Here is a 9687-nt window from a genome sequence, read left to right as displayed (position 1 = left end):
CTTCAGCAAAGTCATTTTTACATGATTGCTTTGATACAAATGAGGCCTCCTGCAGCAATTTAGAAGATAAAGCTCAGTTGTTCTCATAGTCTCTGACATGGAGTCTTCGTTTAAATATCTCAACCCTTTTGATTCCAGACAGCACGTTCCAGAAAATACCTGAAAAATACTCTCCTCCTCTTGCCTCTCATACCAGCATAAAGTTTTTAACCCATTGTTAACTCTTGAAAACAGGATACAACAGCATGCACATCTATTCTCATGCACTTCATGAAGTTCAGTAGTAGACACAGACCAAGACCAAAATGAAGGGTATACTAAAGAGACATAAAAACAGCTAAACAATTAGGAAATGTACACGTATTTGCCTACACAAGACCCACTTCTGTAACACTTGGGAGTCATGTATGATAGCATCAGGCTCCAATTTGCAAATGCCAGAATCATGGAATTGTCATATCTATCAACAGGATACCTCTGCAGAGAACTAGAAGTGTGTTTTCACATCTTCAGATTGTGTGTATCACCATGGTGACTTAGAAATACTTTATACTTGGATAATACACCGTATTTGTAGGTTCATAGATGCTGCAAGGGAGGAGATGCTTGTAAGGAAAATTAACCCACAAACACCAGAGGTTTATGTCCAAAAAGGAGACAGAGGAGTCCTGTTACTTTATTCGAATAAAGGGAGAAGGCATTTCCCATGGGGTCTCTCAAATTGTTAGAAGATGCAGCCTCCTTTTTTACCCTAATTTCCCAGCCGCATTTCCCTCTCTCTTTCCCCATTGGCTGACATATTTGAGAGGTACAGACTTCCCGAATTGCCTCATACAGACCCCCTTTTTTCTTTGTGTCTCTGTTCTTTTTCTCTAAATCCAGGGATTTAGTTCAGCCCTGGGTGAGTAACAGTTTGTGTCAATTAGTGGAATTCCTATGGAATTTATGGTTCCTCCCATCACTTCTTTCACCTCTCAGTATATGGCTTTATCTACCAGCAGACGCACAGTTTGTTAGTAAAGATACCTCCTTCTCCTTCCTTTCAATCCCTCCTCTTTTTATTTTCTCAATAATTGTCTTTACAACCTTTAGTTATCATTGACTTCATTTTCTGTTCCTGGGTCTTTTTTGGTTTTGCAATTATTTGCAGTGACATAGTTTTCTGTCCCTTTGTAGCCATCTGTGGATCTGTAGGCATGGCTACTACCTGCACCCGCTTGATCACATGTTGAATAAGTTGTACTAAGCAAGGAATCATGCATGGTAAAAAGATTAGAGTTGCTATAGCACATATGAGGAAAAAAAAGCGTTTGTTTAACCCATAGTCCACCAGCTAACCACAAAAACATGTCCTATTCCCATCCTTTCCACATTTGGAGTGGTATATGAGCTAACTTTCTTATTGCTTTTGTTATTTGTTTCACTACTTTTCCGTTGTCATCTATTTGCAAACAGCAGTTTGAGTCATTTAATTTTACACACACTCCCCCTTCTGCTAATAGATAATCTAACACCATTTGAAGTTAAAATATAGCATTCCTCATCTGAGTGGATTGGTCAGCAAGAAGGTCAAGAGCTGTAGCTGTCTGGTTGGTTATTATTTCAAAGAAAGCTTGTAACCTAATTATCCGATTTAAATGATAAATGGGTTCCCTGGCACCTGATATTAATTCATTAGGATTCCAAGTGGCTGGTCCATAGTGTTGTATGATTCGTTCAGGTGGCCATTCATCTTTTCCCCACTTCTGGGTGCTCCCTCCAGCCAGGGATGCATCAATTGACTGCTTTTCTCTAATTAGATTATTATATACCTTGATTTGTAACTGATTTCCCTGAACTTCTGGTAGCAAAAAGAACAATGGTCTAATATACCCTATATAACATATCCCTGACCAGTTTGGAGGTAACCTGCAATAAGCATGTTGGCCACAAATCCAATACTGCCCTTTCAAAGCCCAGGTCCCATTGGCAAAGGGACCTTCCCAAGTTTCATCATCAATTGGTGGGTCAAAATACAGCTTGCTTCCTGGGCCTAACAGTCCTCCAACAATAGTTGCCCCACCATAAGAATCACAATATTTGCATTTCCAAGCTCCCACATGAGGTTTCCACCTACAGTTACATTCCAGATCTGTTTTGTAGATCTGGACCAGAACTTAAAAAGGGTTTGAGTTCCATTCCGGTGTTGCCACTTCTACTGATAGTCATGGACAACAGGTGTCCTATTTGTGGAATTATCTTGGGAGCAGCTTAAAAATAAGTGGTCAAAAAACTTATCCTTCCCCACTGCTTTACAGCCTTCAAAATCCCTTTGGTTATTATGGTAGGAACACCTTACCCAGCTACCATTAGTGAGCTTAACATTCATTTGATTCCATCTGCCTCAATATCTGGAACAATCGTAAGGAGGGCAGTTGGGGGTCCAACAGCCTAAATGCAAAGATAAAGTCCAGTCACAAACACTTTTTGTCGTGTATATGCCTCCTGTTCTATTTAGACAATAAATGCCTCTTTCAGAAGAAGGAAGCCACCACGGACTTCCTTCCTTGTCCCAAAATCCCATCCCATTATGGACCTCACTCAGGGAGCTGACCCACCATTTAGATTTGACTGGACTGGCCACCCATGGCCAGTCTTCAGATCCTCCTGGTCTTCCACAGACCCAACAACTGCTAAGCTTAAAGGTTTTTGCTACTTCTCCTAGGACTAAAAAAACGATTCTCCTACCTCTGGCCCAAACCTAACTGACAATACAAAAGTAAGATTATTAAGAAAAACATTCTAATAGTGTGGTCTAATCTAATCACCTAATGTAATTCTCACGTTGTCTCCCGCACCACCTGCAGCGAGTGAAAGAACAGAAACAGTTTAACATAAAGAAAACAATGACAGTGAGGATTAGCCCCCAATGACCGGAGATCCGAAAGGAGGGATGCCCATACAGACTATTTCAGCAGTCAGTCTGTGGGTTTCCCCCAGACTTCCCCCAATGTCAACGCACTGGCTACTCCTCTAGGCCACTCCTGTGGAGTGTCAGTCGCAGCCTCCTGTCCTTCTCCTCCAGCTGAGATGTCCAAATCTCCGAGGCCTCAGAGACCTTGACCCGTGTGTGATGGGTCCACCTGTGTTCAGCTGTCTTGATGGCTGTTTCTGTGGTCAGTGACACTTGGAATGGGCCATGCCACTTCACCACCAGTGGTGCTTCTTTCCACTCCTTTAACTAGGACCCAATCTCCTGGTTGAATGTTATAAACAGCGAAGTCCAAAGGCAGGGGCTGTGCCAGCTGAGCTTCCTGTCGAATAGGTTTTACAAGAAACAGTATCCTGGCCACCTAGTGTTTTAAATACATCACTTATTTCCACCCCCCCCCCCCACTAGGCTGAGAATTGCAAGGGTAAGGAATTCCAAACATCAATTCAAAGGGAGATAACTGAATGTCTCCTCTGGGTCTGGCCCTTATTCTTGCTAAAGCCAGTGGCAAGAGCCATACCCATGGCATCTTAGTTTCTATCACCAGCTTCAGAAGGTGTTTCTTTATTTCTCCATTCATCCTTTCAACTTGGCCTGAGCTCTGGGGGTGCCAGGGGGTATGGAAGTTCCATTGTATTCCTAAAGTAGTCATAACCCCTTGAAGAATTTTTCCTGTAAAATGAGTTCCCCAATCTGAGTCTATTGCTTCCACAATCCCATATCTTGGAATTATTTGTTCCAAAAATACCTTAATAACTGATCCTGTAGTTGCTGAAACAGCTGGAAATGCTTCTGGCCACCCTGTTAGCTGACATACTACTATCAAAAGATATTTAAACCTTCCCACTCAGGGCATTTCAGTAAAATCCACCTGGCATCTTTGGAAGGGATGTATAGCCCAAGACCTCCCTCCCCTGGCAATTTTCTTTGTAACCCTGTTACTGGTTTTAGCACAAATCAAGTAAACCTCAATAGCTCGCTTTGCCAGAGCAAAAAGACCCACAGCAGTGTACATTTTGAGGAAGGCTTCTGCCAATCCTTAAGGGCCTCAATGACTCCCTTCATGGAGTTGTTTTAATATTTGTAAGGCCAGAGCTTTTGGTATCCTCTGCTTAACATCCCTTGTAAACCAATTATCCCCTCCTTCCTCTGCTCTGCTCTTTTTAATTATCTCAAGCTCCTCTGGTGCAAAAGACAGTTTCTCTGGCAGCGGTGCAGTTACTGGGAGCAATGGGAGAATCTTAGAGATTTCTGGCAACAGTGCAGTTTTCCAAGCCTCCTCATCAGCCAGTTGGTTACCTATTGCCTCCTCTGAGCACCCTGCCTGGTCCCCCAATGTGCATTATTGCCACCCTTTTTGGTAAATTCACTACCTCCAACAGGCAAGAAATTAAGCTCTCATGAGCTAACCTTTTTCCCCCACAGGTTAATAAACCTATTCTTTCCCATAATTTCCCAAATGCATGTATCACCCCATATGCATATTTAGAATCAGTAAAAATATTCACTCTCTTGTCCCGTTACAATTGACAGACTCTCACAAGAACACACAGCTCTGCTGTCTGAGCTGACCATGTGGGCGGCAATCTCCCCCCCTCCTTTAATGACAGCGTATCCTGTAAATCACTTCCCTTCTACCATCCTTGAAGACCCATCAATAAACACATTTTCTCCCTCAGGCCAGGGAGTGTCTCATAAATCTTCCTTAGCTGGGGTCTGGAGATCTATCACTTGAATGCAGTCATGGGTTTCTTCCTGGTCCCCCTCTTCAGGACCGTTCAGACAGGAGGCTGGGTTAGGCCTGTCTTAGGTTACAATGTAAGACGTAACCAAAAGTATGCATTCTATCACTAGCTGTTAAAACCAGGTAGGGCAGTGTTCTTTGTCTCATCCATGACACATCCCCGATAACTCCCTCCTGAAGGATATCTTCTGTTAATGGACCATCAAGCCTCACTGCATGACTCATAAAATTACATCATCCCACTGTGAGATGCTCCACCCAGGGGGAGGAACCAAGCATTCCATCCTGGATGTAATCTGAGGTTTGGAGCACCACAGTAAGCCCTGACCTACTGGATTCCCAGAGGACAAGAGCTACATAACCACCCCTGGACCTTCAGAGGAGACCAGACCCTTCTACAGGATCACTGCTTCAACAGAACCGTATCTATCACTTCAAAGAGGACTGCAGCCACCCCTTAACTGTACTGCTGCCACCACCCTGCCCAGCAGGGTGTTGGGTGGTATCCTGACTCTGTCAGGTTAAGCCAGTGTTTCTGTATTATTGCCTTGTTATATTTACTAGTAAAGAACTGTTATTCCTATTTCTCATATCTTTGCCTGAAAGCCCCTTCATTTCAAAATTATAATAATTCGGAGGGAAGGCGGTAACATTTTCCATTCCAAGGGAGGCTCCTGCCTTCCTTAGCAGACACCTGTCTTTCAAAGCAAGACACACCCTTCCTCACTTTTCAATTCTAAATCCTCCTGTTCCATTAAACAAGATTCATACTGTAATAACCGAGTGCTGGCCATCCACTTAGAGGCTCTATCAGTTAACAAAGCTTTAACCTGATGTGAAATTTTAACAATCAGATATCCTCCCACTGTCAGTTTTCAGGCCTCAGTTACCATTGAAGTCATGGCTGCACAGTTCTGCAGACAATGAGGCCAGCCTCTGACCACTGGGTCTAACAGCTTAGAAAAATAAGCAACAGGCCATCGTGTTTCCCCATGCTCTTGTATCAAAATTCCTTTAGCACGGCCCTGTTTAACATTCACATATAGCTCAAATTCCTTTTCTGAGTCTGGAAGAGCTAAGAGTGGGGCATTAACCAATTTGTCTTTTAATTTCCTGAAGCTTTGCTCTCCTTCTGGTGTCCATACCACGACATTAGGACTGTCTTGGGTTAAAAAGTCATATAAAGGTCTGGCTAAACCAGAAAAATCCTCAGTTCATGCTCTGCAGTACCCCACCAACTCTGAAAAACTGCCATAACTCTTTTTTTAGTCTGGGGTAATGATACTTGTAAAATTTCTTGTATTCTTTCTGGATCAATACACCGTAGACCTCCAGTCAAAACGTGGCCCAGATATTTAATTTTTTTTTCTACAGACTGCGCTTTTCCCCCAAAAGTTCTAAGCTCCTTTTTAGCAAGAAAATTAAGCAGCTTCACAGTAGCCTCTTCAACCACCTTTTCCTGTTCCCCTGATAAAGGCAAGTCATCCACATACTGCAACAGCCTAACTCCCAAGGGTGGAGTAAACTCTAGTAATATTTTCTGCAAGTCTTGCCAAAACAAAACCGGTGACTCTGTATATCCCTGCAGAAAGACTGTCCATTTGTTCAGTTGTTTTTCCATTTTCTCTTCTTCTTCCTGTTCCCACTTGGAGGCAAAATACTGTTTACTGTCCTCTGTAATGGGACACCCCCAGAAAGCATCCTTCAAATCCAGTACTGAATAATATTGATGTGAAGAAGGGATCTGATTCAGGATGGTATAGGGATCCAGAACTGTGGGATACCTTGGTTTGACAATTTAATTTATTATTCTTAAATCCTGCACCATTCTGTAGGTGCCATTTGGTTTCTTAACTGGCAGGATAGGGGTGTTATAGGGAGACACACATGGCTCTGAAAGCCCTGCCTTTAGCAGGACCTAAATAACAGGCTGTAACTCCTTCCTTCTCTCCCTTGAAATGGAATATTGCTTTTTAGACACTTCTTGTCCTGGTTGCCTCAGAGTAATTTGGAGAGGCTCTACGTTCAATTTTTCATATTTCTCTGGGGCTGCCTACACTTCTGGGTTTATTTCAGTAGAGACCTTCTCAGACATTTTACACAAAGTTACCATAGTGTTAGCCTCTTTATCATTTTTTACAATACTAATTTGCATTCCCACTTTAGCCATCAAATCTCTTCTCCGTAAATTACAATCACAATTAGGAACAAACAGAAATTCTTGCATTCAAACCTACTCCTCACATTTACTAACAGTGGTTGAATAAAATGCACCTGCTCATCTTTTCCACTCACCCCTTGAATAATCAAAGATCTTTTTGACAATTTTTCCCCCTTAGGGATAAAATTCAAGGTGGATGGAGAGGCCCCTGTGTCTACCAGGAAACACACCTCCTCTTGATCCAGACCCACCTTAAAAGTTAGCAAGGGCTCCAGTGTGGTGGGTCCCTGGTATAATGGGAGCCCCTGACACCCCTAGCAATCCATCTCCATTTTCCTCTGGACCTCCTCCTCCTGAGGGTCCAGCTGTCCCTGCGGACAGTCCTGCTTTCAGTGTCCCTCTGCCCTGCAGATAGCACACTAATTCTTTTTCAACTGCTGTTTTGGTAGTCTCTCCCCTGCCTAGGAGGGAAAGCCCCTGCCACTTCCTTGTGGCCAACCCCGTCCCTTCTATCCCAGGGGACTCCTTGGGCCCTGTGCTTTATCCCTCCAGGGCTGTAAAAACTCTGCCATCACCTTTGCCTTTGCTTTCGCCTTTTCTTCATCCCTTCTTACATACACTTGCTGTATCTTTCTAACCAGTTAATCTAGGGGTTTATTCTGCCCTTCCTCTAGTCCCCCTTAGCTACTGCTTGTGGGTACTCATTCTCCCACAGCTCAAAATCATTCATTTCTCCAGAGAACCAAACAAAATCCTTAAAAGAAAATCCTAATCTTTCCACGTGCAATCATCATTTCACGGATATTCTTTTCTCCTCCTCTTTGTGCTCACTCTCTTTATCACACACTGTTATCCCAGAGCCGGTCTCTGTCCTGCCGCACGGCCGGCAGCACCACAGGCGGCCGGGGCGTCCCGCAGCCTCATCGGGGCCGGCGGCCACTGCCGCCCTGCCCGGGGCTGGCGGGGTCAGGCACCGCCCGGCGCTGAGCCCCGGCTGTCCCACAGCTCCCACAGCCCCCCAGCCCATGCTCCCGGTCCCGTGGCTCCGCGCCCAGCCACTCCTTGTCTCAACCATATTTCTCTACACTCTCCTTCAACTAATTTTTTTTCCTAACATATCAACATCATTTGTCCATCTCTTGTTGTCGAGACCCCTTCTCAACTCCCCTTATTGCCCCCACAGGCATGGATTGTCGAGACCCCTCCTCGACTTCCCGTTATTGCCCCCTTTGGGCGTCCATGTCCTTAATTACCTCTGGGAGAATGTGTAAACCAACTCCACATTCTTCCAAGGGATTCTTCAGAGATGTTTTGGGATCATCACCCCTTTTGCTGGGACCTCTTCCCGGCTTTACCTTTGCAACCCATGGGTGCCCTGATTTACCTATGCTACCCTCCATGTGTGCCTTGTTTTACCTATGCTACCCTCCATGGGTGCCCTCCCAGGTTTACCTGTGCTACCCTCCATGGGTGCCCTCCCAGGTTTACTCTCTGAAGATCCCATTGTACTCACCGGTGAGATTTTCAGTGGTCCTTCCCTGTGGACTCTTCAGGGACCCCCCTGGTCCGCCACTCATCTGTCTCCTGGACAGTCTCAGGAGCCCAATCGATCGTCCGGTGCCAGCTGCCACCAAGGGGAGCTGATCACCGAAACTGGGTGAGGCGCCTTCAGCTCTGCTCGCTGCCCACTGCCCTGGACGGTGGAAATGTCCCAGACAAGAGCCCCCAGACTGTCAGGAAAATTAATCCACAAACACCAGAGGTTTATGTCCAAAAAGGAGACAGAGGAGTCCTGTTACTTTATTCGAATAAAGGGAGAAGGCATTTCCCATGGGGTCTCTCAAGTTGTCGGAAGATGCAGCCTCCTTTTTATCCTAATTTCCCAGCTGCATTTCCCTCTCTCTTTCCCCATTGGCTGAGGTACTTGAAAGGTACAGACTTCCTGAATAGCTTAATACAAACTGCCTTTCTAATGTGTACCCCCTGCCTTTTATTTTTCCTTGTGTCTCTGTTCTTTTTCTCTAAATCTAGGGATTTAGTTCGGCCTCAGGTGAGTAACAGTTTGTGTCAATTAGTGGAAATCCTATGGAATTTATGGTTCCTCCCATTGCTTCTTTCACCTCTCAGTATCTGGTTTTATCTACCAGCAGACGCACAGTTTGTTAGTAAAGATACCTCCTTCTCATTCCTTTCATGCTGAAACAAATTCAGCGATGAACATAATGAGCTGTAGAACTGGACCATCTTGCCTTGAATTCTGTTGCAGACAGTAGCAAATGCTGATGGCAGAATGTAAGAATAGAACGTTTTTTGTAGCCTCAACTGCTGCATCCAGTCTAGAGTATAAGAGGTAGAAAAACTCATTCTTCTAAACCACTCAGTCTTTACTTTAAGAGCAAAATTTTAGTAGTAATAATCTGAGTGCCCTGAGGAACTAAAGATGAATTGAAGAACAGTCTGTTAGACAGCAGGGGAAAAACCACTGAAATATTTTTAAATGGAACATTACAAACACTGAAAACAAACAGTCTAAAGAAATGGGACAGCAAGGCATACAGGGAAGCAAGTAGAAGGAGGCAGAGTCAACATCTGTGTAGAAAATTTGCTTTACATGAAACAGTTCACTCCTAGGCTTAATCATGGCTTTCCTCTGCCACTGGCCACGGTAAAAAAACAACAGCAACAACATGAAGAATCCCAGCTTTAGGGATCAAAGGAGAAATTCAGGCCTACTGTTCTATAGTATGATCACACATTATCCCCTTCCCCATGGCTTTCTCTCCCCCTGCTATAACCACCCATATCTTTGTC

At 44.3% G+C, this 9687-nt stretch overlaps 1 long non-coding RNA gene across 1 annotated transcript; it reads right to left on the bottom strand.

Annotated features, from left to right (window-relative positions):
- Positions 1-6019: 6019 nt before the first annotated feature.
- Positions 6020-9409, bottom strand: LOC121663482. The gene is made up of 3 exons (XR_006015643.1): positions 9399-9409; positions 6695-6704; positions 6020-6095 (listed from the first exon to the last, which is right to left on the bottom strand). It is a non-coding gene; the product is annotated as an uncharacterized LOC121663482 (long non-coding RNA).
- Between the last annotated feature and the right edge of the window lie 278 nt (positions 9410-9687).

Source organism: Corvus kubaryi, unplaced genomic scaffold, assembly GCF_017639235.1.
Source record: "Corvus kubaryi isolate FWS band 111438036 unplaced genomic scaffold, C.kubaryi_AGA036_p1.0 37284, whole genome shotgun sequence".
NCBI classification, from domain to species: domain Eukaryota; kingdom Metazoa; phylum Chordata; class Aves; order Passeriformes; family Corvidae; genus Corvus; species Corvus kubaryi.
Note: the sequence above shows the minus strand (reverse complement) of the source record. Positions and strands in the feature narration are given on the sequence as shown.